This window comes from Zonotrichia albicollis, chromosome 2 (genome assembly GCF_047830755.1).
Source record: "Zonotrichia albicollis isolate bZonAlb1 chromosome 2, bZonAlb1.hap1, whole genome shotgun sequence".
NCBI classification, from domain to species: Eukaryota; Metazoa; Chordata; class Aves; order Passeriformes; family Passerellidae; genus Zonotrichia; species Zonotrichia albicollis.
Genome location: NC_133820.1, coordinates 98,591,358 through 98,617,583, shown reverse-complemented (window position 1 = coordinate 98,617,583; position 26,226 = coordinate 98,591,358). Strand labels below are relative to the sequence as shown.

At 39.0% G+C, this 26,226-nt stretch overlaps 1 protein-coding gene across 16 annotated transcripts in view; it reads left to right on the top strand.

Moving 5' to 3' along the window:
• The window catches only part of INPP4A (inositol polyphosphate-4-phosphatase type I A), a 111,184-nt gene that overhangs the window by 15,851 nt on the left and 69,107 nt on the right, over positions 1-26,226 (top strand). For 14 of the 16 annotated variants that reach the window (XM_074535774.1, XM_074535770.1, XM_074535773.1 and 11 more), the window contains one exon: positions 23,759-23,819. The gene's annotated coding sequence lies outside the window, so the exon portion shown is untranslated. Of the gene's footprint in view, positions 1-12,673; positions 12,864-23,758; positions 23,820-26,226 lie in introns of those variants that run through there. The other 2 variants (XM_014266603.3, XM_014266602.3) reach the window with 1 other exon arrangement.

Below are 26,226 nucleotides of genomic sequence, written 5' to 3'. Positions count from 1 at the left end.
AGTAAGTTGCACTGGCATTGGTGAAGTTACTTGCAGAACAGGAAGTCAGTTATCTGACTGGAGTAAGTGTTTTGAATAACTTGTGTTAAAGAAATTACCTATAACCATAGGCAAAACTACTTTGTTCTTGAGCATTTTAAAATACAAATTGAAAGGAGTTACTAGAGGGAGAAGGGGAAGTGGCTTTGCTGCTTTGCTTGTGGATGTATGGCTACAGAGGCATAGGGCAGGCTTAATTGAGTAGAGAGTATCCTGTAATGTAGCAATGGACAGAAGATGCCTTTGTCTTTTTAGAGGAAAGTCTCACATTGGTGCTGTTTTTTTGAGAGAAAAGTACTGTCCATCTGGAGGGAAGCAGCTTACTTTTTTTTTGTCTTTTGTGCCAACATGCATCCATCTTTTTGCTACTTGAACCTGATCTAAATATTCCTGCAGTATTCCAGTCCAAGTGACTGTAATTGGGTGCAGCTACCTTGCCAGTGGTCAAAACTCATTATTCAAGCTAGTTGTTAACATTGATGAGGTTTCAAGTAACCCTGAGGTAGAAGTGCTTGTAATAGTGTTCTTGCACTTGAACTTTGGTGGTTCAGGTCTTCAAAGTTCCCTCTGCTAAAACACAAAAGGGTAGAGATTTGCAGTGATGGTTACTTAATTTTAAGAGTCAGATCTGAGACTTTTGCCTAGGCTTGCAGTGTTAGCAATTGGGAATGTGAGAAAAACATTAAATATCACAGAGTTTGTAATTCCTGATACATTGTGTACATCCATAGGTGCTTTAAAACTTCTGACTCTGCCCCAGCCTTGGGGCAACAAAGGGTGTATCTTGTCTACCTTATGCTTCTTGTAGTATTTTCATCCTAAGGTGGTTTCTTGCCTTAAATTTCTTTACAAAACACACTTTTCCTTGATTTGGTCTTCAGTCTCTCCACGCAGCATTGAGCCACATGTGGATGAGTATGTGCAGAAAGATGGGTAGGCCTGTACCTCTGTACTGTCCTCTTAAAGTATTTGCTGAACTTATCCTAAAGAGGTTCAAGTTTTATTATTTATGTAGCTTCATGTTCTAAGTGACATTTTTTGAGAAATATATTAAAAGATTTCTCATAAATACAAGAGTTACTTCTTTTATGTTGTTTAGATACCACAGTTACAAGAGCTACAAATTTTATGTTGCTTAAAAGAATGCCAGGAGAAAATTGTTCCTACTTTAAAAATTACACTTGTCTAAAGGGATATGTTTCAAGCAGATAATTCACTCTGAATGATTTTATGGCATCACTGTTTTAATAATTCAAAGAGTGAAAAAACAGATAGACTTGAGGCAATAGAGCAAAATTACTACAAAAACTAGCTGACTAATTTCATGTTTTCACCTGCAAAGAAAGGTAAGTGCTTGATTATGGTGCATGTGTGCATAAGTGTTGACATTACCTTTAATTAGCCCCAAGTGTACAAGTCTCATCCTTTAGCACCCATGGCAATTGTATAATGCAAAAATAGATTATATTGTGTTTGTTCAAACAGGCAATGGGATAAAAAATATCTAGGAGATAGAAATTTTTTTTTGATGTTTAACTGGGTAAATCTCTGTCTAAAATAAGACCTACCAGCCTAATTACTTATATGAAAAATGATTTTGTTGTTTTTGTTGTTGTTGTTGTTTTGGTTTTTTTTTCCTTTTTCTTATTAGAGTTGTTAGCTCTCAGGCTTGAAAGAGAAAAGGACTAACAGTAATTTCCTGAATTGTCTCATTTTTATGCTTGCAGATGATAGTAGGAGCACTCTGGGACTTGATAACAGTTTAGAGATTAGCTTGAAGACATGCTGCTCTGCACCAGCTGTTCTTACTTGCTCTCCCAAATTGAATATTAAGGATGCTATCCCCCATGTCTTGCTGGGATTAATTTTATGCTGTTTTGAAAAACTAGAGTTGGTCTGCTTTGGTACACAAATTGGGATATGTTGAGTGTTAGGTGAGCTAAAGACAGTATTTCATTCTGCTGGTGCTGTTATTCTCTATTGTGCTGCATTTAAGCCAGGTTTGTCCTGTAGTTGAGTTGTTAATATCTTTAGTTTCTAGAAACTAGGCTAAGACTGGAGTACCATAGTGCTGCCTGTATTGCTATGTATCTACCTTTTAAACACCTTCCTTCAGTGGTGTTTGTACTTAGAGAAAACTGGTGAGTAGCAGAGGTAGTGATGAAAACTGATGAGAGAAGTTTTTGGAGGAAAAAGGATAAGCAGCCACCCCACCTTCCAAGAGGTAAAAAAGCAATCCTCATAGTTACCCTTTCCTCCTGTATTTGGCATCCAGCTCTTCAAGAAGATCCTGTACTAACTAGCTGCTCAAAGTAGAAAAATTAGTGTGTGGACTTAAGGAGGACAATAAAAGGTAACAGCTACAGGTGGCTTTGTTATAGATTTCACGGCGCTGATAACAGAGTATCATAGAAATTTCAAATTTGAAGTACCATTTTTTCCTTTTTCTATATGGCTTCTGCAGTATTAGAGGCCACACCTGCCACAGTACCTTTTCCAGGCCTGAAGCCCACGCAGTAGAATGTCATGTGGAGGCTCTGCACAGCAGTTCTTCTAGAGTTACTGATATTTTTCTTCTTGTTGGCTTTTTTGTTGGTACTACACAATTCTGAAAAATAGCACTAGTGCCAATCTGCAAAGCAACACTTGGAGAAAGCTGTGCTGACATTAAAGAGTATTTCTGTCATGAGCCAAAAGGCCAGGAGTTTCAGTGATGGGTGGTCCAAAACAGCATCCAAGGTCAGCCTGTCATGTGGGTTATGTAACCGTGCTCCAGTGCACAGAAATCCTGGGGGACTTGCATAACTCCATATTACAGCTTCAGAAGCCAAGCCTTTGAGGATTGCTTAATGCCCAGCCAGGAGTTTCTCATTGAAGCACTGTAAACTTGCATGGCATTTCTTTCCCTATATTCAGTATTATTGCCTTTATTGCAAAAAAAAAAAGGCTAAGCAGACCTTAAATACTTCATGTGAAGTAGCACTGCTTTGATGAAAGAAGTTTTTGCCTCATGGTAAATGGTTAGTCCCCTTGAAAAAGGAAGGGAGTTACTTTTGAAGCCTCTGCCTAAATAAAGCTTTATTGGTTTAGTGTCTCACTTGGTTTTCTGACAGTCAGACCCAAACTTTCAGGGAGGGAGTGTTATGTTCATTGGAAATGGTAATTGGACCTTTTTCCAGACTGAAGCCTATAGAGCTCTTCATGGTGAAAAGCTCTCTACAGCTTCTGTACAGCTGTGTCAGTGGAAGAGGCCTTGATGCTGTCAAGGAGCATAGTTAACTACAGCCTAAATTCAAATAGTTAACTTCTGCCTAAATTCAAAACAAGAGACAGACCTGAAAAAGTTTGGGTCTTTTTCCGCAGAGAATTAGCAAACATTGTTTTGTTGCCAAATAGTGCTTCTGTGAAGCTTTCCTGATGATCTCTTCCCAGGTCCTTTTGTCTCCTCTCTCTCCTTTGCTGTCACAGCTTCCCCAAGCATCTCTCTCTATTCTGAGCAGCCTGTCAATCAGTCAGCTCACTCTTGCCTGGGGAAATGTGTGCCCATCTCTGCCGAGTTCCTCCTGTCCTGAATCCACCTCTTTGCATCTTTCTCCATCAGAGTTAGCTGAGCTGTTTTTCCTGCCCTGCCACACTTTCCCCTAAGATGACTTGCTGTGCACTTTTGCCATCACTTCTCCATTTCCTGCTCTCTAAACCAGTTTGGCCGATTAGTGAACCACCACAGTGCTATTGACTTCTCTCCTTTCAACACCATATGCTAAGAACTGCTCTCAGGTTGGTGTGTATCCTATTGATGGTAACATTGATCTTTGCCTTGCTGAGAGTCTTCATTCCCCTGCTCTGACATTTCCTTGGTTTCTCATATTATCTTGTACAAAATCTCATCAGAGATTCTTCCCATCTATGTTCTATTTTGGGCTCTGCTTTTACTGGATAGCTATTTGACTTAATCCACTGCAGCATTTCTGTCAATCTTCTGCAGAATTTTTTATTTGATGGTAGGCCTGATTTGGGCATATTAACACCAGCAGACTTCATTACCTCTGTGGCTTTAGAGGGAAGCAATTGCCTTTAGAGAGGTGATTCCTGACAGAATCTAAGTTAGCAACATAGCTCCTGCCTAGCTTAGGTGCTCTGAATTCACTCTGCCTGTCTTCTTGCTGGGAAAGTAGAGAATACAGTGCATTTTCTGACTCCTCTGGACATTGTTGTTAACGCAGTCTATTCATGCTCCCCATTGCCTATAAGGGGTAGCATGAATTGTAGTTATTTTCAACCTATTGAAGTGATGAGAGGCATTGCAGAATTTTAAGGCATGACTTTTCAGCTTCTGCTCCTAAATATTCCTTTATAACTGTTTAGCAAACTGCATTTGTAGGAGGAATAAATAGCTTCGTTTCTTTAATGAGGTGTTTTAAGTTCCCACTTTTTCTTTTCCTTTTTTTTTTCCCTTAATGGGGCATTTTTCAATGAAAAACTTGACTCTAATTATTTCATCTTTTTAGTACCTAAATTACAGGAGTCTGCACGTTGGAGTAATAGACCTGTAAAGGCTTCTCTTAAAAGCAAACAAATGAAAAGATCAGAAGTAAGATACCAAAAATATGTTGCTTTCTTCTGTGGATTTCTTTTCTATGCAAGTAAAAATGATTATTTCCTTTTCACTTTCTTATATAGGTGCTGATTGCTGCCAGTTTCATGCTGATTGCTTCAGTTTCTTGGGGGGAGAGAGCAGGTTGAAGAAATAGGTTCTATTTTTGTAGAAGAAAAAGACTTATGTTGACTACCTATTATAGTCTATAAAAATAAATTTTTAGCTTATTTATATAAACTTGACAAAGTGTCAAGTTCTTTTAAAACAGTGTTTAGCCAGTATTTGTGTGGTTTCAGTCTATTATATGAATTCCTAAAATAGGCAGATTATTTAGAAACTCTGCCCAAAACAGGTGCTGCTTAAATCTTAGCCTATTTTAGACCCACTGTAAAAAAAAAAAAAAAAAAAAAGACACCAATACTTTTGAAACTAGTTTAATGTGAGGATAGTTTTTACTTGTCTTTCATTTTAATGTTTCTGTTTCCTTTTCCGTCTTAACTACGGGTGTAACATTGAATCACTGCCTGTGTATTTTAAGAGTCCTTCCACAGTTATGGGTGTGGATCATGTAGTTCTTCCTCTTTGCTCGGCTTGCTGTCTCTGTTCACCTATTGTATAATCAGCAAATGTTAATTTACTATAGTCTGTTTCAGAAGGCCTTGCATGGAGGGTTATTAGAATTGTTTTTCCCAAGAGAAATTAACAGAGAATTAATGCTATTTTGGAATATAGCAATGGATTAAGTACTTTCATGCTACCTGTCTTTGTGGCTCTTGCTGACTTGTACTGGTGGTTTTGTGTTTATAGGCAGTTTTTTTCTGTTTGTCTTCTTTGTCTCTAAAATGATTTAATGAGTTTTTGAAATCCTCAGCTTGCAAAAGTGAATGTAGTTTGGAGTGCACCTTTCTAGGAATGTGACTGTCATTTATTAAATAGTTCTTTGAAGTGTTCTGCATTGACTAGAGTCAACTTCACAAGATGTGGATGGGAGATAAATGGATATTTTCCTTCCAAAACTAAGCATTTTTCCAGAATTACTTAATAATACCCTAAAGAAAACTTGTCCAATATTAAATGCACTAATTAGAGCTTAGGATTCAGTTCCCAAGACTTTTTACAAAATGTCAGGCAAGTAATGAATAAAATCATTAGTAGCTCAGTGAGGTGGGTCCTAGAAACTTGTACCTCTGAGCCTCAGTCTCAATCTGCTTCATTCTTCCATTTGAAAAAAAACCAAAACAAGACATAGTCATCCAGTCCCACACCTTGCCCCCTAGAAACACCTAAAATGAGCTGCGGGAGGGAAAACCAGCCTTCCTCTGGTTTGGGTTAAAAGCTTTGAGGTAATCTAGAGAGCAAGTAACGAGGATAATGTGACCTCATCTCCAGGTGCATGCTTTTTCTGTATCCTCAGTTGTCTCAGATGCAAAATGCATGCCAACAGACCTGTCCGTTTCACCAAACTAGTCTGTGTGTGAAGGAAGCCTTGGTTCTGTGGCCCAGCCAGGCTGGAAAGGACAGCTGCAGCTCCCAGGGTGCAGAGTGGCAGGACCTGTGGGCTGTGACCATCATCAGGCAGGTGCAGGAGCAACCATCAATTCCAAAGAGCTGAAGAACAGAATTAGAAGAAGGTGGAAATGGGAAAGAGCAGGTTGATAGAAAATACTTGTTTTATTGTCTTTGTAATATAAAAAAATTATCAGTTTAGATCGGTGCAGTTTACCTATAAACAAGAAGTTGTATGTTAAAATAAAATTCAAGGACTTGGTCTTTTCCCAAAACACTCTATGACACAAACACCTGTAATCTTTGGTCTCACCTTAGTCACCAAGCCATTCCATGCCAGAAACCTTTAACTCTAATAGAAAGTGAAAATATTCTAAACATACAGCAATATATTAATGCATGCTTATGGATTATACATAAACTTATGAAGTTCATTAAAAAGAGAAGCAGAAACCCATCACAGCACTGATATATCACCTACTCTTCCAACAGACACATGGAAAAAGATGTCATAACTGGTGGGTCTCTTTGGGATCTGTATTTTTATGTACCTGCCAGAAAAGAAAATGGTTAATTTAATAAGGAGATTCTGAATTGATTATTTTATAAAATCATTATTACTTGCCTACTTTTACTGTCTCTGTAGGTTTGCTGGTTTGGAATTGACTGTTCTTAGAATAAGACATGTAGCCTTTGACATATAGATTTTTTGAAATCCCATTAGGAACACCACAGTGCTACTTTTAGTGAGCTTTTTCTGTGACCTAATTTTAGGAAAAATCCCAAATGATCTCAAATCTATTAAGTTCTGAGTGTCAAAATTTAAATTAGTCATGAAACACTTCCATTATCAACACTTTTAATAAGCTTTTTCACCTTGGGCTCCCTGCTGGATGCACAACTCAATGTGTACATTACCTTAGTCTTTGACTGGTCCCATTGATTATTTGGTGACATTAATCTGGAGAATAATTTCCTGTGTACCACAAATACATAATGACTTCAAAGTTGTGAGCTTGCAGATAACTCTTTATGATTGGATTGTGTTCTAATATTTTTAATATTTTCTTCATTTGAAAGAAGGTATAAAGAATTTTGAGAAGGAAGAAAAATTACTTAACCCCATGGCTTTTAATTTTATTTTTTTTATTGATCAACTTACATTTGGGAGCCCTCTTTGCATTTTGTGAAGCGCTGTATTACACTGTAGTAAGAGCAGGACTTTCTTTTTTTTTCGCAATGGAGGCAAAGAATGACAAAAATAGGAATAAGAGAATGAGGCCCATAAACATGTCTAATAGGCAGTTACTTTTCATGGCCTTACTAGTTAGGAACCTATCAAAAGATGATTTCCCTGCTGAAAATAGGGACTGGTTAACTTGCAAAAAACTGCAGATAAGTTGGGAAGACAGCACAAAGCATTAGAAATCTGTTGTGCAACCACAGAAATCTCATTACAGCTGCTCTTTCTTTGTGGAAATGAGGAGTAAATTTTGTAACAAATACTGCAGGAATAATCATCAAAAATGTCCAGCTTTGCATTCAGTCTTACAGGGTTATGATTTGTTTTCCCCAGTGCAGCAGATGGTACTGGGAAAACAATAAGTCTTTGCATCCACTTTCTCCAGCACTGACAATTGTTCTTTCTGAGGCATTTGAAGAATCTACCAGTCACAGGTCACCAGCATGAGATGTACAAGTCCTGCATTGTGGAGACAACAGGAAGAACTTCAGTTTGAAAATGTTTAGAGTATATTGAATGAGAAAAATGAGTGGATTTAGAGAATATCCATCAGAGTATAGAATTTTGTTAGACAATGTGAAGAACTGTGATGTTTAAGTCAGACAGGCTTGCCTCAAAATGAGTTTATGCCTGGGTTGTTTGGGTGTCTCTTTTCTTAGGATTCACAGGTCAATATTCAATTGAAGTGATTGTATGAGGGCAGAAAATCAGCAGGCTGGTTTGCAACAGAGGAGTAGTTGTGCATTGTATAGAAAAATAAAGATTGTTTGGAGTAAGGAATTTGTGTCTGTATTGATAGAACAAATTTTAATGTTCTTGGAAGCCTGGGGAGGCTGGGTGTGTTCTGACATAGTTTCTCTGTTACCCAAACTGAATTTATGGCACGTATGTAAGATTTGAGATTATGGATTCTTCTGCACTTGCCCTGTGTTGGGATTTTTTAGGAAAAAACTAAGTTCTAAATATGAGGGGAATGAGAGCAGGCACACAGTAATTGCAAATGGTGTCTTGCTTGATTATCAGATTTAATGTGTCATTAGGGTCTTGCTGACCTTTTCTGTGGATGCAAAACATGGGCAGATGTTAGCATTAGAGAGAAAAAGAGAGCAGAAGTGGATAGATGTGAGCAGGCCGACTGCCAAAAGATCAGCTGACTCTGTGCTGACATCAAGAGCAATCTGGAGAGTCCTCCTTACCCAAGCAAGCCTTTGCCATGCATGGTTGTCTGTAGATGCAGGAGCCACAGCAGTGTCTGTAAGCCAGTCTCTCATCTGGTCAGTAATTCTTTGTTGCTATGGGGTGTGTTGTCCTTGTCTCGTTTTGGCTGATTTCTCTGGTCTTAGTCTCTGCAGTTTGTTGTTTCATCTGGTGAGAAAAGACAATTAAGGGGAAATGGGCATTTAGGTTGTCTTTTGCATTTTCACTGGATTTGCAGAAGTACTTCCCTCTGAGATCTGCATGCAGTGTGTTACTGACAACTTGTAACTTTGTTGTCTCTTCCCATTGCAGTCTATGTAGCTTTGGATTGTTAGGGAGTAATAAAAAATACATTTTACGTGGGTCACAGCTATAGCAGTAGCTTGAGGAGGTGGTCTCAGTGAAGAGATGTACTTGTGTGGAGGAAATGGTTTCCCACAGCCTCTAGTGGGTTGCTTTGCTCGCTGCTTTTTAGAGAGGACTGCAAGATGCTACTGAGTGCTGGATGATGTAGTGAAGGTAAAAAGTTCAACTGCTACAGTGTGTCCTGTTATTAATCTTTAGAAACCTTGAGATAACTGTGCTAAGTGCATCATCCTCTTCCCTGCCCCCATACCCAATCACTAAAGATCTGCTTTCATGTGTGGCTTCCTCTGTTCATTGTCTGTGCAGGGTAAAGACTCTGGTTCTGACACTTCTCCCAGCAGGAGTCTTAATTTTCCTGAGAAGCAAACAGTGCTTTTGTCATGGCATATCAAAATACCCATGAAAGGTAATTAGATGGAAGAAAGGAACCTGCTAGTGAGATGCACCGAAAGGGAAGTCTGATAGTCTAATGAGCAAGACACTGAGATCTAGTTTCTGCATTTTCTTTTCTGTGGACATATGTCAAGTCAGTTAGCTGTGTTGGTAAGATAATGCAAAAAATATTTATCTTTCCAACCTTTTGCCTATATGTATTTTCAAACGACATGCTCTTTTTGCAGTGGGTGTCTTCTACTGCGTGTGTGCATGGTGCTCACTTCCATGTGTGGCTGCTCACTGGTACTTTGGAAAGTATTTTAATGACCTTGTCAATAATAAATGAGTAATAGCTGGTTCAGAAAAATAAGTCTTCTTTTCCTCTTGAAAATGTCTGTCAGTGCTCCTCAAAAATTAGTGTCTCTGAACCCAAACCTTTACATGGCTCAGAAAAACAAGATTACAAAACATTAGGATGCAGCAGAGAGTGTAGCTGTTGAAAAGATGACTGGAAAGCTAGGAGGGTGAGGGTGGAAGGAGGCACTGTGGACATTGGCAGTGGTCCTCAATCTGCTTCTGCATCAGGAGCCACGTCTGTCCTTGAAGAGAATGAATGCTCTTTTTTAATTTCTTCCATTCCCTCCCCACCCCCAGACAGTATAACCTAAGAAGAATAAGGCTCAGAAACAAGATTAGAGGTTTGTGTTCTCAGTAAGGACATTCTGAGATTTAATGAGAAAGCAGGTTAATAAGAAATCTGACAATCTGGAATAGGCTGTGAGAAATAATTTCCACCATCACTGGCTTAATGATGACTTTAAAAATAATTCCGAACAAACTAATTCCTAGAGACAGGGAGGTGATAAGGAAGAGCAAGATTCTTGAGCCTGGTACCATGTTGAATAGATACTATAGAAAAGGCTTTGCTTGCTTGTTACCTAAAGGTGAAGAAGGAAAAAACATTTTCTGTAGACTGCAAAGAATAGTCTACACTGCCTCTTGATGCAGAATCTCTTGCAGCAGTGTTTAGTTCAGAAGGCTGTACTAAATTTCTGGTCAAGATTTCATCCACATCTGTGTACATTCACTTTTTTGGAGGATAAGAAGCTTCAAGTTTTCCCACTTTTCAATCCCTGACCCAGCCCCTTTCTAGTGCAGAATGTCCAGCAAAAAAAAGCTGATCAATTAAACAACAGGAAACTGCTGCCTACAGCAGCTAAATCACATCTGATTTGTAGATGAGGTCATTTGCAGCTGAGGCAAGTACATGCATTTTTCACAGTGGGTGCTCACTCTTGGTGTGCTTTATCCCTTTGAGGCCTTTAACAGCTCTTTTCTTTGAGTCAGCTTTGATCCAAATCTTGGCTCTTAGCTGGACAGCAGCGCAAAATTGAATGTAAATGTACAATTGCATGCCATGTATTTTAAAGGAGACAAAAACCACAACTCCCCACCTCCAAAAAGAAAACAAATTACCATCCTCCAAACCCCCAGACATGTGAAGCATCATCCAGTTTTGTCTTCTTCTCTGCCTATGTCATAGATGCCATTTGGACATTGTTTGTTTTCCTGATTAAGATCCCAGGTGTCTTGGTTTATTTTTTTGTTGCTGCTGTTGTGGTTTTTGTGTTTTGGGGTTTTTTTTTTCTCTGATATGCTGTGGTTCTTAGCATTCTCTTACTTATTCAAACATTTAAAACATGAAAATAAAGCCTTGGAAACTTAACAGGAGCCTTGGAAACTTAACATAGTCACTGTCATTAGTAAACTGGGGGAAAGGATGGGATTCAACAGATTTTCCAAGTGATAGAATACTAATGGTTTTAGGGGAAAGAATTTAATTCAGTGTATCTTCATAGATACCAACTATTCTATATCCCCCTTGTTTATGCTGTTTCCATGACCATGCTTCAAGAATTGTTTTGCTCAGCTTGATTCCTTCTCATCTCTTGATCCCTGCCAAGGCAGTGTTCTTGGCTGCTTTAAGAGACATGGAATTCACACTCAGTAGTACAAGGTTTGTTCAGCAGTTTTACCAGCCAGATACAGTCCTGAAGAGTGCTGCACACATACTTGGATTGAATGGGCAGGGGTACCTTTCACTTTACTGGGCTTTGAAAAAGAAGGAATTCTTTAAAATGACAAAACACACAGACCCATGAAAGTCATGCTTTGGTATTAGCCTTTCCATGAGAAATCTCAACACAAATCTGTTTAGCTGGGTGATAGCCAACTGGACATTTGCTAAGTATGAGAAAAAATGTTCAGCTGTAAATGCTTTGACATAAACCAAGTGTTTTTGCCCCAAACTATCTGGAATGTTTGTATGAGTGGCTCTTTAGCAAGTCTATGTGGTTTTGTGACATTGTTTGTTCCTTCAGCCAGCATCTTCTTTTGACAATACTTGCTTGATTCCTCCCACTGTAACTTGTTGCCATGTACTTAACCTGATGGCTCAGTACTAGATGGCTTCTCTTGAAGGCTGAATCTGTTAAATACTGCAGCTGCTTAGTACAATGTGCCTTTCAGAAATAAGTGGGATCAGTACAGCAATGCACATCAAGTGTCCAACATTTAGTGCCTAACTTTGGCTTCATGATGCTTTGCTTGTTCATGGTGGGGAGTCTGGCAGGCCTGGGAAATAAATACGTGTTCAAAATGCTTCTTTGACTAGGTTATCAGTGCCTGGTGGGATGGATATCTGTGGGTATCATCCCAGAACTCAACCCTAAACCCAAATGCACTGTTCCAGTTTATAATGCCCCTATTCTCTTTTCCTATAGGCTCTTTTCCCTGCTAAACTGATGTCAGGCACAGAGCATTTTTGCTCATATGCATTCCTTCATACAGTCCTTCCTACAGCTCTCTCATCTCACTGTATTTGAGACCAAATTTGCTGTGCCCAGAGTACTTAATGAAATCAGACACTTTGCTGTGAAGTTGTAACGAATAAATGCTTATTGCCCAGACTCAATACTTTCATTTGATAGTCTTTCGTGTTTTGTTTGAGTTCTGCCCCTATTCTTGAAAGCCCACATTTATCTTGTAGTAGTGCATCACCTGCCATACCATGGTATTCACTTGGTATGCATTCCTGACAGATATATTTGTGGTGAAGCAGAATTGCTATTCTGGGGGAAAAAACCCAAACCCTGAAGCGAACAAATGAACTGAAACTGCTCAACTCTATAAGATTATGCAGAGGATAAAATCCAACTTCTGGAGCAGTCTGCAGGCACGCACAGACACAGGCAGGCAGCAAGTGCCTGTGTGACAGTGAGCTGGAGCAAGAGGAAGCCTTGAAACTTAAACTCCTCCTGCAGCTCTGCATCTGCTCTGAGTCACTGCTATGACTCACACCAACAGTGTTCACGTTAGCTAGCGCTCAGATGGAGCAGCTCTGGCAACAGAGGAAGCAGGTTATATTATTGATTACCTGCTGCAGCACACAGTTGCACCAAGATTCATTTTTACAAGCACAGATGAAACAGAGGAGGCTCTACTGAGCACTGCTATTATTATTAGTATTGCTTTCTCAAGGTAAGAATGTCTGTTTATTTAAATACGTACCGTAGGGAATTTGGAGCTTGTGAGGTCTGAATTACTGTTGCTGCTATCCTCAGAGGATGCTGATCTTTGGAGCTGCGTTGCTGCAAAGCTTTGTCTGGGCTGTTTGCTGTGCCATATGGAGAATCATATGGCTAATGGGCAGTGTGTGTCCTAGGAAACAAAATAACTACTTTCTCATTCATTGATGTTATGTAAGGCATGGCAGCCATGTTAAGGACAGAAGACCTCTTTTGAAGAAACAGTGCTGCTAGATGGTAGGACAAGGAAAACAAGTAGTTTTTAAGCAGCTCTCTGTTCTTTGGAGGGTGCTGCAGTTCTCTAGTTCTTGCTTAATGAATTTCTGTGTCAATAGAATAAAAAAAGCAGTTGTATTTGAAGTAGCAAAATAATTGTTTACCTTTAGAGTCACTGTGTTGTTCTGCCTTCAGCATTCAGGCTGAGACTGTGCATGTGATCTGTGCAGTGCCTGATGTAAACAGTTTCTTCAAATACTATAAGTGGTCCTTCCAGATATTGGGGTGATTTTCATCTTGTGCCACTAAAAGCACATATGTCATGTTCTGGCAATTAGTAATATGCAAAAAATGAGACATGTTCTAGTTGGTGTTGACATATGCAGAGTAGGTGTAACATTTGTTTATAGTGGCTTTACTGCTATTTTACTCACTTTAGTGCTATAATTTTAACAGAGGTTAGACTGGTATGGCTTATTATGCTCTTGTAGAATCCTCTGAGTCTTGAGCATTTGCTATATTCCCCACAAGAGATTTTTGTAAGCTAGGGATTTAGGTTTTGAACTGCAGTAGTGAATTTATCTTAATTTAATTTTTTCTTTTCTCCCCTTCCCCCCCCCATTTATTTTGTATTTTCAAAGCAGTATGCTTTTAAAGTACAGTGAGATTGGCAGTTGCTTTCAATAATAAGGGAGCCAGATCACTTGTGTTTGTTTTCAGAATAAGGGGATGAGGGTATTTTCAAAACCTGATCATTTCCTAGATTGCTTTCAGGTACTTGAAATTACCACTCATTTCCATGTAGAATTTACATAAAAGGGGCAACTGTCATCTTTTCTGGAAGAAATACAGTGCTGTAATAATAGCATTTAAAAATGACAGCATCTTTAGGTTCTTCTTCTGTATGCTAGTTTGTAGCATTTACTGATGGACAGTGTTTTCATTGCTATGAATTAACCAGATTTGGTGTTACTCTACCTTTTATAATAGATTAGTTTCCTTAATAAAATGGAAAGCAAGGTCTATTAGTGCATTTGTAGGATCTTTATACTTCTGATGACATACAACTTGGAAAAATACAGTGTGAGAGGAGCATTTAAAACAATGTCTGTCATGGATGCCCAACTGCCAGAGGAAAAATTTTGTTGACTAATTTTTGTGACTTGTGTTTCTGATATTAAATATTTCTCATGTTACAGCATTATAAATGCAAACTAGTTTAAATAGTGGGTTTGGGACTGCTCACTAACAAAATTCTGGCACATGACAATCTCCTTCTCCTCCCAGACCCAAGCAAGTAGAAATAAAACATTCTTTACAGTCTGAATTTTTCCACTGACTTATATCTTAATTACTGTTATTTAAGATTGTGTCAGAATTTTGCTTAAACAATTGCCTTTAAGTATGCATTTAGGTACATAAAATCTGTGTTAAGTGCAAAGGAACCAGCTGCATTTGATCCTTCTGTGGAGGGATTTTGCAATAAGTGTAACAGGGCTTGTCAAAGTCTGCTCTCAAGGCACCCTGTTATTTGAGTTTTGTTTCCTTAAGATGGCTTTGTATTAGGCTGCAAAGGTAACAAGTGGCAGAGGCTATTTGGATTATTTCACTGGTACTTTTTGGCAGGACTTGAATTGTGAGAGTTCATTACATCCTTGGCCTTTCTTTTCTGTAAACCCAAACAGAAGATCCCAGCTCTCTGTTCTCCCCTCCTGTTCCTAACCTACAGGATATCACAGCTGTTTTTCTCATCTCTGCATTACTACAGAGCCATGCTTTGTTATTTTTGCCTTCTCTAAAGCTTTTGTGAACTTCCTGCTGAAATTTAAGCCCCCTTTTTAATTCTCACTTCAGCTGCTCAGGTGTGGATTGTCTCCCCTTGGTAGGTTTTCCACCTAGGAAAGCCTTGAATGCCAGAAAGCTCACATAATTCATCACTTCCCTTTTGCTCCTTGTGCTGCTTGTGTTCCAAACAACAGATGGGGTGCTCAGGTTGTCCTTTATTTGTTTCTTCCTTTGTAGAACCTCTTGCCTTTTTTTGGTGGCTTCTTTTGTGGCCATGCTCTGTGTTACTCTGAGCCCTTTGTCAGCCTTCCTGGCAGCTGCTGGATTAACTCTGATCCCTTACATGTTCTGCTCTCTCAGTCCTTGAGCAGAAGTTTGAAAAAAGACAGTGGCATCTTCCTTGGGCATGTGGTTCTACCTCTCCTTGCCATGACAGCAGGAAATGGCTGCAGGAAACAGAGCTGTTGCTGTGGGTAGTACGTAGATAAATTAGGACCCTAGAGAAAATAAGGCATTTCTCCAAAATTCTTTAGTGGGAGGAAGCACTTACTCTCCTGTTTTACACAAAAGCTGCATTAGCAATGATTTATAACTAGCCTTGCCTGATGAAGAACTTAGGGGAAATCCAGTCCTGTCATTGCAGTTCATTTAATTTATGTGAGTCATCTTTAATATGAGTGATATTTTTTATTGTATTACATTTTTAGCTAATGATCAGCCCAGACTGGACCATTGCTGTTTCAGAAGCTAAGTTTTGCACAGAGTAAAAGATAGCTCATGCACTGAATAAGGATTTATATTTTTCCCCAGAAGAAATAGTTGCCATATTTTCTGTGGTGATATGCTGTTTGACATTAGACTTCCTGATAAAGGACTCTGCAGTATATGAAAAAGCAGCATCTTGGTGTTTGTGTGGTACATCCTTGTCAGAGAACAGCACAGCATTTCTGTTTTCAAATAGGAATTTGAAATGGAGGGAGGGAAAAAATTTTATGAGTTGGGGTTTTTTTACAAGTTTTTGCTTCTTTTTTTGCATGTTTGAAGTAAACCCATGTAAACTGGAGTTCTGTTGGAATAGAATCCTTGCATGTGAGCAGTATGAATAGCACCATTTGCAGTACTGAACCATCTTGTTTGTTGAAGAACTTCTCTTTTTATTTGTGTCATTTTTAGAGATGACAATTTTTACATGAGTTATTTTTGTGGTCTTGTATAAGTGTAAGCATCTAGAGGGCATTTCCTCAGCCCCTTTGGCTGTTTTCTGAAGAACTCTTCTTATAGGGATTAGATTTGTTGCCTGGTTTTAAAGAGGAGGGGGAAAGAGTTGTTAAATCTTTGTTTGTGGTGTGTCCTGAAAAGCTTTTCACTTAATCCTGAAGCAGTTCAAGCAGGAGGACACAGTGAGACAGTGAGCACATCCTGGTTGCCCTGGAAGGCCTGAACTGCTACAGGGGCTCCCAGCTTATTGTGTTGCACAAGCTTCTGCATCAGGCAAAAAAAGTCACAATCTCATTTTTTATCTGTTTTAAACCTTTGTGTATTTTGAATCTTGTGTTGGTTTAAATAAAGAGTGAATGGTACAGCCTATACTCTGAGGATAACAAAGATGGTCCTTTCATTTGCCTTCAGGGCTGGGGTTTTCACTTGATTTCATGGCTGTAGTCCCCCTGTCGTGCTCTGGAGTCAGAACCAGTGTGAGGATGAGGGTGGTTCATTTTGCTCTGGTTAAATGAGGTTATGGCCTGGATTATGATGGCATGTTATTTCTGTGCAGAATTGTCCTTGTATTTTATAGGGATGCAGAAATCTGGGATTAGCTCTGTTTTCATTTCAAATTGATGCTTTGCTTTTAAAGCAACAGAGTACCCGTGACTTGTCTGCATAAGCTTAAATAAACAGCACCTAATTGGTAGGTTTGATGTCTCACATAACACTGAATTGACCTTCTATGTTCAGGTGAAACACAGTTTCAAGGGTGTGGGTTCATGATCCTTAATTCCAATTTACTTTTTAGATAAATACTTGTTAGTTCCAGATGACAAAGCAGCTACAGGCAGAGGTGAATAACAGAGTATGGAGTCTGCTGTTAAAAAAAAAAAAAAAAAGGCACTGCAATATTCTAGATTGCACTAAATGCCAATAACTTCATCCAATTTCCTGTATGTGATAGGTGGATGTATTATGAGTCCCAGATTCCTGAAATACAAACTGCTATAATAGATTTCCTCTGTCTCATTTCAGAAATAGACACAAGTGGCCTGACTTTACAGGATAAGATTTATTTTTTCCCAGGCTTCAATGTTATTTCTGTCAAACAGTTGGAAGGGCTTCTTCTGAGGATATGTGGACCAAAATGGTAAAATGTTGATTTGTATAATGCACATACAAGGACATGAAATAAATAATGCCATGTTGACAGTGTCCTCTATGTATGAAAAGGACTGTGTCACAAGTATTGCTATCATTAAATATTAGCATCATGGCTCTAAATACATGACATAAAAATGCATGCAACTGAGCTGGCTAGAGTGAGCTCTTTCTGTCATAAACACTCTCTCAAATGTGGGTGTCTGGGAAAAGTTACTCAGATTATTCTCTGTTCCTGAGAGACATAGATGACTTTCAATTGTGTTTTGGTAAACAGGAGGTAGTGAGTAATAGGAAGAATGTGGCCATTGTGGTTTTGCCTGCATAAGGAAGATTTCTCATCATTGTCCCATAGCTCTGTAGATTCTGATGAGAACATGGTATTATAATGCTGACACTTATACAGAAAACTGATTTTACACAGGAAAGTTGCTTGGAAAAGTGACTACTCTTTTGCTGGTACATAGTAAGGAAGACAGATTTTGCTGGAATGCAGTAAGAGAGACAGAGTGCATGGGCAGAGTGGAAAGAGATGAGCACCTTCAGGGTACAGAGAGCAGTTGAGAGTGGGGCCTGGTTGGGCACATGGAAGGATAAACCTCCATTTGCACAGGGAGAGTGTGAGGGAAACAGCTTCTTTTATGTGTAGAAGTGAGACAAGGCTGCCAGTGTCTATGTCTGTGTGTGATCTGAGGAAGGGAGGGGTTTGGCTTCAACACCCATGTTGTCTTCATTCTGACTTCCTTGTAAATGCTTTGACTTTTTTGGTGTGATGCAAATATTTCCTAATAACTCAAGAAGGACTGTGTGTTCTTTTCTGTACTTGTTAGTAGGATTTATATTTCAGATATCTAAACATCACCGTATCTTTAAATTTCATGGAAAATCAAAATGTCACAAGGGGCCACCAGTAAGAATTTATTGTGGGCTAGAAAAAATTTGGCACAGGTAAGAATTGTCTCTTTAAAAAAGAGGTGTCTTTAAATAGCAATTTAATGTAAAATTTAGCAGAAAGACAAATGGAGGACAGAACACTTACCAGTGAAGATCTGCTTAGCTGGTGTTATATTTGTGATAAGTAGGAGACAAGAACTCTTGTAATTTGACTCAATTTATGTGAAGATTTGATCCACCTTCCAGTCATAAGCAAGGCATCCTGGATAAATGGGAAGAGCATTTTCTTCTTAGTACAGCACTTTATTGTCACTAGCAACATTTGCAGACATCTAAAAGATTGCTGGGAAGGCATATGTCAAATAGGCATTTGGGAGGGCTGTGGCAACGATGAAGGAAGAATGTTACAGTGTGCAGCATTTTTTTTTTTTTTTGAAAGTATTAAACCTTTCCCAACCTCCCTAGAACTTGCATTTTTCCCCCTGTTCCTTTGTGATTCGCCTTTCTGGAAAATAACCTTCACAGTAAACATGACTGTTTACATGAATATAAAGTTAATAATGCAGCCTAGATTTCTCCATATTGTACTGTATGTTTCATGGCTGGAGTACCCAATGTTCCCATTTACATGAGCTCTCAAGCTGCATTTGGGGGCTCATAAAATGAACATTACAAGGCCAGTTTGTAGGATGTCTCAACATCTTGGGAATTTGTGTAAAACTTAACGTCCTCAGAAAATTATCGGTTACACTGCATGAAGATAATTTGCAGCCATTGTTCCTTGGATGTTTAGTTTTGCAGTGAAATATTATCTAGCTTGAAAACATTGCCTCCCATGATAAAAAAGGGAGAGGCATTGTGGGCATTTGGTAGCTGAATAAAATGTGTCTTACTGTGACAATGATAGAATAAATGAAAGAAGAGAGTAAGAATTTTAGACACTGGACACCATTCATTTGCTATCAACACTATTACAAAATTGTTCACAGCTGGTGCACCATGGTCCTGGGTGTCACCTCATCTTTTTGCATAAACACATAGCAGAAGGTTGGGTCAGTAATGCTTGTGAAATCAAACCATGTCTTCTCTTTAGTATGTAAAATAGAATATGAAATACAGGATCTACTTGTGCAAACCACTTTGACCTCGAGTCTGTCTTTTGTAATCTTCTCTTCCTGGCTTCCTGTTTTGCAGAACTGCACTCTTTATCTAGACGGACTTTGTGGAGGTGTGTATTTGACAATGTTGAGGAATGGACCTAATGTTGGGTCATGCTCTGGGTTCTGACTCTGTGTGTTCAACCTGGGGAGGTATTTCTGTGTTCTGTGATTTTCTTTTCATAAAAATCACATGTAGAGCAAGGTAAATTGCATCTGTATTTCTGCCTGACAAGAAGCTGTGACTCCTTCAGAAACACAGCCTAGCATTAGGAATGTTAAAGCACTGCTGTAACCAAGTGATAGATAGAGTTGAAGACGTGTTTATTCCTTCACAAGCAGGAGCTGAGAATAGATAAAATTTTAATGTTGTGTACATAATGTGCACAGTACAGGTTGCATACATAATTCAAGTGAATCTGAAGTAATTCTTGGGAAGTGACATGAAGACAAGGCAGGTTTACTCTTTTCCTGGAGGGTATATTTTGGTGTAATTGTGATAGCATCTTGTGTTAATACTGCAAAAAGAGGTGCCATATTGATCACAATAATGATTTACTCAGAATGAAGTGAGTTTATCTTCTTTACATTCTTGTTTCCTGTAAACTGGTATTTCAAAATGGGGAATGAAGAAAGAGCCCAAGAAATAATATATTACAAGAGTGGCCATAGAGTTGAGACAATGCAGTATTTTATTTGCCCCAAAGCAAAGGAGATCAGACAGCACAGCAGGAAACACAGTATTTTCTACCTTCTGTCTGCTAGAAAAAGAACATGCTGCCTGTGTTTGTAGGCTGATTATTGGAAACTTGAGCCTCTAAAATATGTTTACAGGAAATATCTTCTGAGCTACACAGAGTCTAACAACTTGTTTTGAATGAGCATTAGTTTGCAGCTCTGCTGCCATGTGGTTCATCCTCACCTTCTTGTCCACTGCAGAGTTTCTTGTTCCTCAAATTTGCCAGTATTATCAGCAAACAGTCCTTCCCCATCCTGAGCTTATTAGAGAGCTTTGGTTTTACATTGTACCTTTTGCAAAGTGTTCTGTTTTGCTCTTTTTCTTCTGTCCAACTATTCTGGGGAGAAGTTGAGTGGGGTGGTGGAGTCTTTTTTTTTTAATGGAGTCTTTTTGCTTTTAATGTGGTGTGCTTGGATTTATTTTTTTTTTTGAAGACTTTTAGGTTATACCAACATGTGCCATTTGGCTAACCTCCAGTCAAAGTAGCTCTGCTTTTCCCTGATTACCTAATAGACAAAATCACACCTGGTGTCATTGGTTGCAGGTACCCTTCAGAGGTGTTGACACCACATTTAATTGCAAAAAAGCAGTGTTAGTTTTGCCTACCTTCCTGGAATGATTTAGCTGCTATTCAGTGAGTCAGAAAGAAGGAAGAAGGGAGCTTGGAGGAGAAAGGGAGGGATTTCCAATGAGGGCATGCACACTCCCTGTTATTTTTGTGTTTGGTTTTTATCATGCTGATGTTTTTCTACACAAAATAGTGTCATGCACTTCACTTTCTGCAGTACTTTGGAATAATGGTGTGGCAGATTTAATGGAGAAATTATGTTCTCCTTAATTTATGTGGTAACCCTGGATGCAAGTATAAGTGATTGGGGAGAGAAAAAGCCTCACTACGTATAATTTCTGTACAGAGAAGGATCTGAATGGCTTTTAAAATCTGGCAGCAAGCTCTAAGGTTTGAACTGCCATCATCAGTCTATTGCAAAACAATTTCTGAATGGTTTTAATTAAGCAAAACCATGCTGCAGTCTTTAATAGAATGTGGTGTTTTGAGTTTTTTTCTGTAATAAAACTGCCTTAATGCAAAAGGCCAGAGAAAGAAGGCAGAACATGCAGAGAAGGTGATCCTTTGGTGCAGTCTACAGTAATTCACTACAACACTCTGCTATCGTTTTATTGCTATTTCAGGGCAATATAATTTTAAAACTTTACAATGTAAGGTGCAAAAGGGCTTGAATTGGTACCCACTTAGAATTTTTCATCTGCAAGTACCGTTGGCATCTCAGAATGTAATAACTGGTCATGTGCTGTTGGTCTTCAGTATAGTTGTGATAGCTAAAGCTGCACTTTTGCAGTTCTTAATCAGGTACCAAAGTGCAACAGAACTGGAGTGCAATTAAAAACTGGTTGTGTCAAAGAGGAGGACTTAAAAATGGCCTCTAGAAATGTAGTTGAAAGCCCAAAGTTGCTTTCAGAAGGGGGTGCAGAGCAGGGCATCTGCAGGAGGTCAGAAGTTGCAGAGAGATTGGTAGGGGTAGGTCTGGCCTTCTCTGCAGAACTTGAAATATTTTTTTTTTAAATCTCACTGATGGGCTGATTTTAAAACACATCACCAATCTCAGTGCTGCTTTGCAAGATGGGTATGACTTGCAAAAGGTGGTGAACAAGTTAGGAATATGACTTGGCAACAAAGAAGCTCAATATACTTACTAGGTCACATTGTCTCTTTTACAGATATGTGAGCTAAGCCCCAAAGTTGAAAAGGATTTGCCTGTCTCCACAGAACTAATCTGTTTTTTGTCACAGTGTTGAAAATAGAATTTTTAGATTCCTTTTTCATCTCTGCCATTTCAGTTTCTTCCTTTAAATAAAATAAATAACAACTGACCAGGTTTAAGTTTTATATTAGATGTCTTGAAGGTGAAGGTGGTACAGTATATTACAGGATATTAATGTTGTGGGTCCACAGTATCAGCCCTTCATCTTGTGGCTGTGACTGGCAATGACTTGCCTTGACAGTAGCCTTCATGGTGTCTAGGAGCTTTCACAGCACTTGCCCTGCTTTTGGAGTGGAAAAAGAAAAAAATAACCATACTAAATAAATAAGGTTGAAGTTATAAAGACTATTAAATTGGAACTTAGCAACTGAATTTGCCAATATAAAAATGATTTTAAATAGTATATGATGGTTTTTTTCTGATAACTTGCATATCACAGTTCATATTCATATTCACATTTACCCTGAAAAGAGCTCCATATAAAGTTAGATTTCTCTGTCCTTGTGGAGGCCAAAAAGCCGGGATTAATTAAATGCTTTGTAACTTCTCATCTAAACTGACAGTCATAGATGTGAACCTCAAGTTTGTTCTTCTGCCTTCACCTTGGACAACGAAAAGAGAGCAAAACCTAAGCTGCTTTGCAGGCCACTTCTATGACGAGGTATAATTTTGCCAGAAATTTTAGATGCTTTTTTTATGAGTCCGTGAAAGCACAGGGCCAGATGTGTTTTCCTGAGTTGTTAAATCTGTTTTAACATTGGTGCAACACTTTATTACAGGGAAAACAAGGATACCCTTGTCTAAACTGTCTTTTTTCGTTGCTATTATTCAGCTTACATTTGTTACTTTGTTAACATTCTGTTTATCTTAACACTTTTTTTCACCTCAGTGTTGAAAGCCCTTGTTATGTATCTCTGCAGAGCAAATTGTAACTCATCTCGGCTTGCACTTTGCTGAGTTTAACAGTGTTCTTGCAGAAGGTGGCTCTTCCTCGTCTGCACAAGCCGTTCTCTGCATGTTGCAGACTGAGCTGGATGCTGTTCAGCTCATTGTAGCAAGTGTTCCTAACTTAGTTTCATTGCTGCTGCTTGTAGCAACAGGAGCACATTGCTGGTACACCCCAGGGAAGTATCTCCCTTTTTGTGGCTCTGTTATCTGGCTGGAAGGCCTTCTTTCTTCTTGGTTTTTATCAACTGATAAGCTCTCAATTGGTAGCAGAATTTCTTGTCAGTCTGTAGTGTGCTTTTTTATCTTTGTACTTTCTAACTTCTTTTACTTCAGTTCTGGTTCTCCTTTGTTAGTTTTGCTGTAAGCTGATGAATGCATCTTAATTACTGCATCACACATTTGAACACTGCTTTATGTATGAATCTTTCCTGAATTTAGTGTTTTGAGGGGTGCTACTTTTCTTAATCTTACTGTATATATTTATATGGTTGCCCCATGTGTACATATTAATAGAGAAGCATCTTCTCCACATGGGAACCTGTTGCCACAGTTTTGTAGTACCACACTCAAAGATTTCTAACATGCTCCATTGAAGCGAAATTGTAGATATTTCAGGTTAAAATTATACTGGAAGGCATACTACTTGATAAGTTCATGTTTTGACCTTAAGATAAAAAGTTTGATCCATTGAGTTATTTCCTACCTCTCAGTTATATAGACTTTGTTCTCTGAGTGCAAATAAAGAGGTCAAAGTGTGAAACTGAATGAATGATTTTGTTTCAAATGATAGAGAAGCTATGTTATAAAATGTTAACACTCAGCATTTATTCACAGGTTTTTAGTTGGGTTTAGTCCCTGTAATTACTACTTACTGCCCTGCTTCCCCCCCAGTCCTGTACTACTAGCCTGTTTATATGGATTGATTCAGTCAGAAATAATTTGTGCTTTTTGTGTCTTTCAGACTTCATTAAAAAAAGAACTGGATACACATGCTGAATTTAATTTGTGAAAGGTGGAGTAAGGTAAGATAATTTTAGTCACTACTACTGTAATGTGTGGTGATCTGTTGACACTGAAGGCAAGAGTTCAAAGATTCATCATAAATTAGAGGCAGGGAAATCCACAAGGAACTTTCAGCCTTGGAAATAATGAAGCACTGACAAGATCCAACATTCTGGTACCAGTGGCATGCTTTTACCACATGGTTTGTAGTGTGACTAGTTCACTATATTGGCCACGGGTTTTCTGTTCTTATTTGGATGCATTGCCCACAGAAGGTGAGGAAGTTCAATAGCTAGTGACAGTATGATATGTTTGTATTTGGACAAATTATGTGTTTCTGGAAGTCTGTGAGATTTAAAGTACAGCCTATGCTGAAAGGCCAATATTTGTTGCCTGTTTCTACCATAGGAGCAAACCAGTCTTTCTTTACTTTTTCTCCTTAACCATCCAGAGATATTGTTGAAGAAGACAAGTCTGCCTGTCACTGAGCATTGCTGTAGCACGGAGCAGTATCCTTCAGGATGGGATCTAAACCCTGCTGGGCACTCCACAAACATTTGTGAAGTATTTGCTTCTCCACAGTGAAAGAGGTGCTTTATGTCCTGTCTGTGGCAGGGTGCAGAGGCTGGTGGTCACATTTCTGGGCCCTGAGAGAGAAATCTCTGTCTCTGGGGCTGCTGTTAGCAGAAGTGAGAAGACTCTTGGCCATTTGTTTCCAAGCAAAGTTCAGTCATAGGACTCCTCTTGCTTCCTGTGTGCAGAGCAGCTGTGTTTTGAGCTAAGCAGCTGCTTCTGGCATTCCAGAGTAAGAGAAGTTGGGCCACACATGCTGATGAGATGAGGGGATGTGGCCTGAACTGCAAGGCAGTATCAAGAAGACTAATAATAAGAATCTTCTGGTAGAGGCAGGAAGTTTTGCTGGTATGGGAGTAGGAAGTAGTGAGAGGTGTAACAGGATGCTCTTGGTGTAACAGGATGCTCTTGGTCAAATGTGATGCTTATGGTTGCGTGCAGAAATGGAGGTTGGACCTCAGTGTCCTTGTCCCTGATGTAGTGCCCTTAGTCCCCATTTACAGAGTTCAGCAAATACTGAATGGTGGAGTAGAGTCAATGGTGAGCAGTATTGACTTCTCAGAGATGTTATTGCCCTGCTCCCGCTAAGGGAGATCAAATTCCTTTGTAAGGTCAAGCAGACAAAGTCAGCAGATGCACTTTCTCCTGAAGCATTGCTTTTCTTGTGTTAAATGTGTGTCTTAATGCAGACTGAGAATCAATTACTGGAAAGTCTAGAGAGGTGTGCTGCCATGGCTGTGCCCACATCTGAAATTAAAGCAAATGGTCGATACCATGGACTCAGTTATTTAATTGGGGCAGAATGGAAGAGAGTGCACAACAGGATGCTCTAGGGGGTTTTGTTTAATTTTTTTCTTTTGACCATCTTGAACTGCTCAATGAAGAACAACTGGGGAATCAGGCATGCACTTACAGATCTTTCTCCATGCCAAGAAGGCCAGGATAAAGTTGCCAGCAGCAAATTAGCATTGCCAGATCCTGTAGCTATATTGTGACTTAAAAGGAATTGCAGTAACGCCAGTCATTCATACCATCTTTCTTTCTTTTATTAATCATTGTCTGCATTGGAAAAGAAATGCCTGAGGCAATCCTTCATCCCCATCCAATGCAGCTCTGTTTCTTGCTGAAGAAATTAAAAAAGAATTGTCATTCTACCCCAAGACAGCTATGACTTCTCCCTTGTGGGGTCTGTCTCCACACTTGCAAAGAAATCCACAATGATAGAACTAAAAGCCAGCATTTGGGGCTCCCCTACAGGGACAGCATATCATCCTAATTAAGTGTTTCTCAAATACAGCCCTGACTGTGCAACCCACTCCATTTTTTGTCAGATTGCACTACCTGCTTGAAGCTTTGTGTTAGAGTAGATCTGGAGAGAAGATAGGAGAGAAAGAAAAGAGAATGCCACCACTTCTGTTTGCCTGTTTGCTTGGTACTTTGGTGAATACTTTCTTTCCACTGATGTAGATTTAGTGGCTTCTTTATTAGGAGTCAAACTCTATGTTGCATATGTAAAGCTCCACATAATTTTTTTATTATGGCTCCTTAATTGTGTATAAGACAGGTTATGTCACTCTTTTTAAGTAAAAGTAACAGCTTTCTCTTCAGTCAGTTCTCTGGGTGACATCTCTAGAAAATGTGCCCTGCTAAATTATGTACTGGTGTAGATGATGAGTGGACAAACAGCACAGGTGACTGACTAAGGAGAGGTGATCATTAATATAAGCACAGCAAGCTGCTTTACGATTATTGTTGTTTCCTTTTACTGCAGATTTTCTATCTGCTTTTACAATTTGAGGCTTTTTAGCAAAAACCACCAGCATTTGCTAGTTTGTTCCTTTTTCCTTCTTGCCA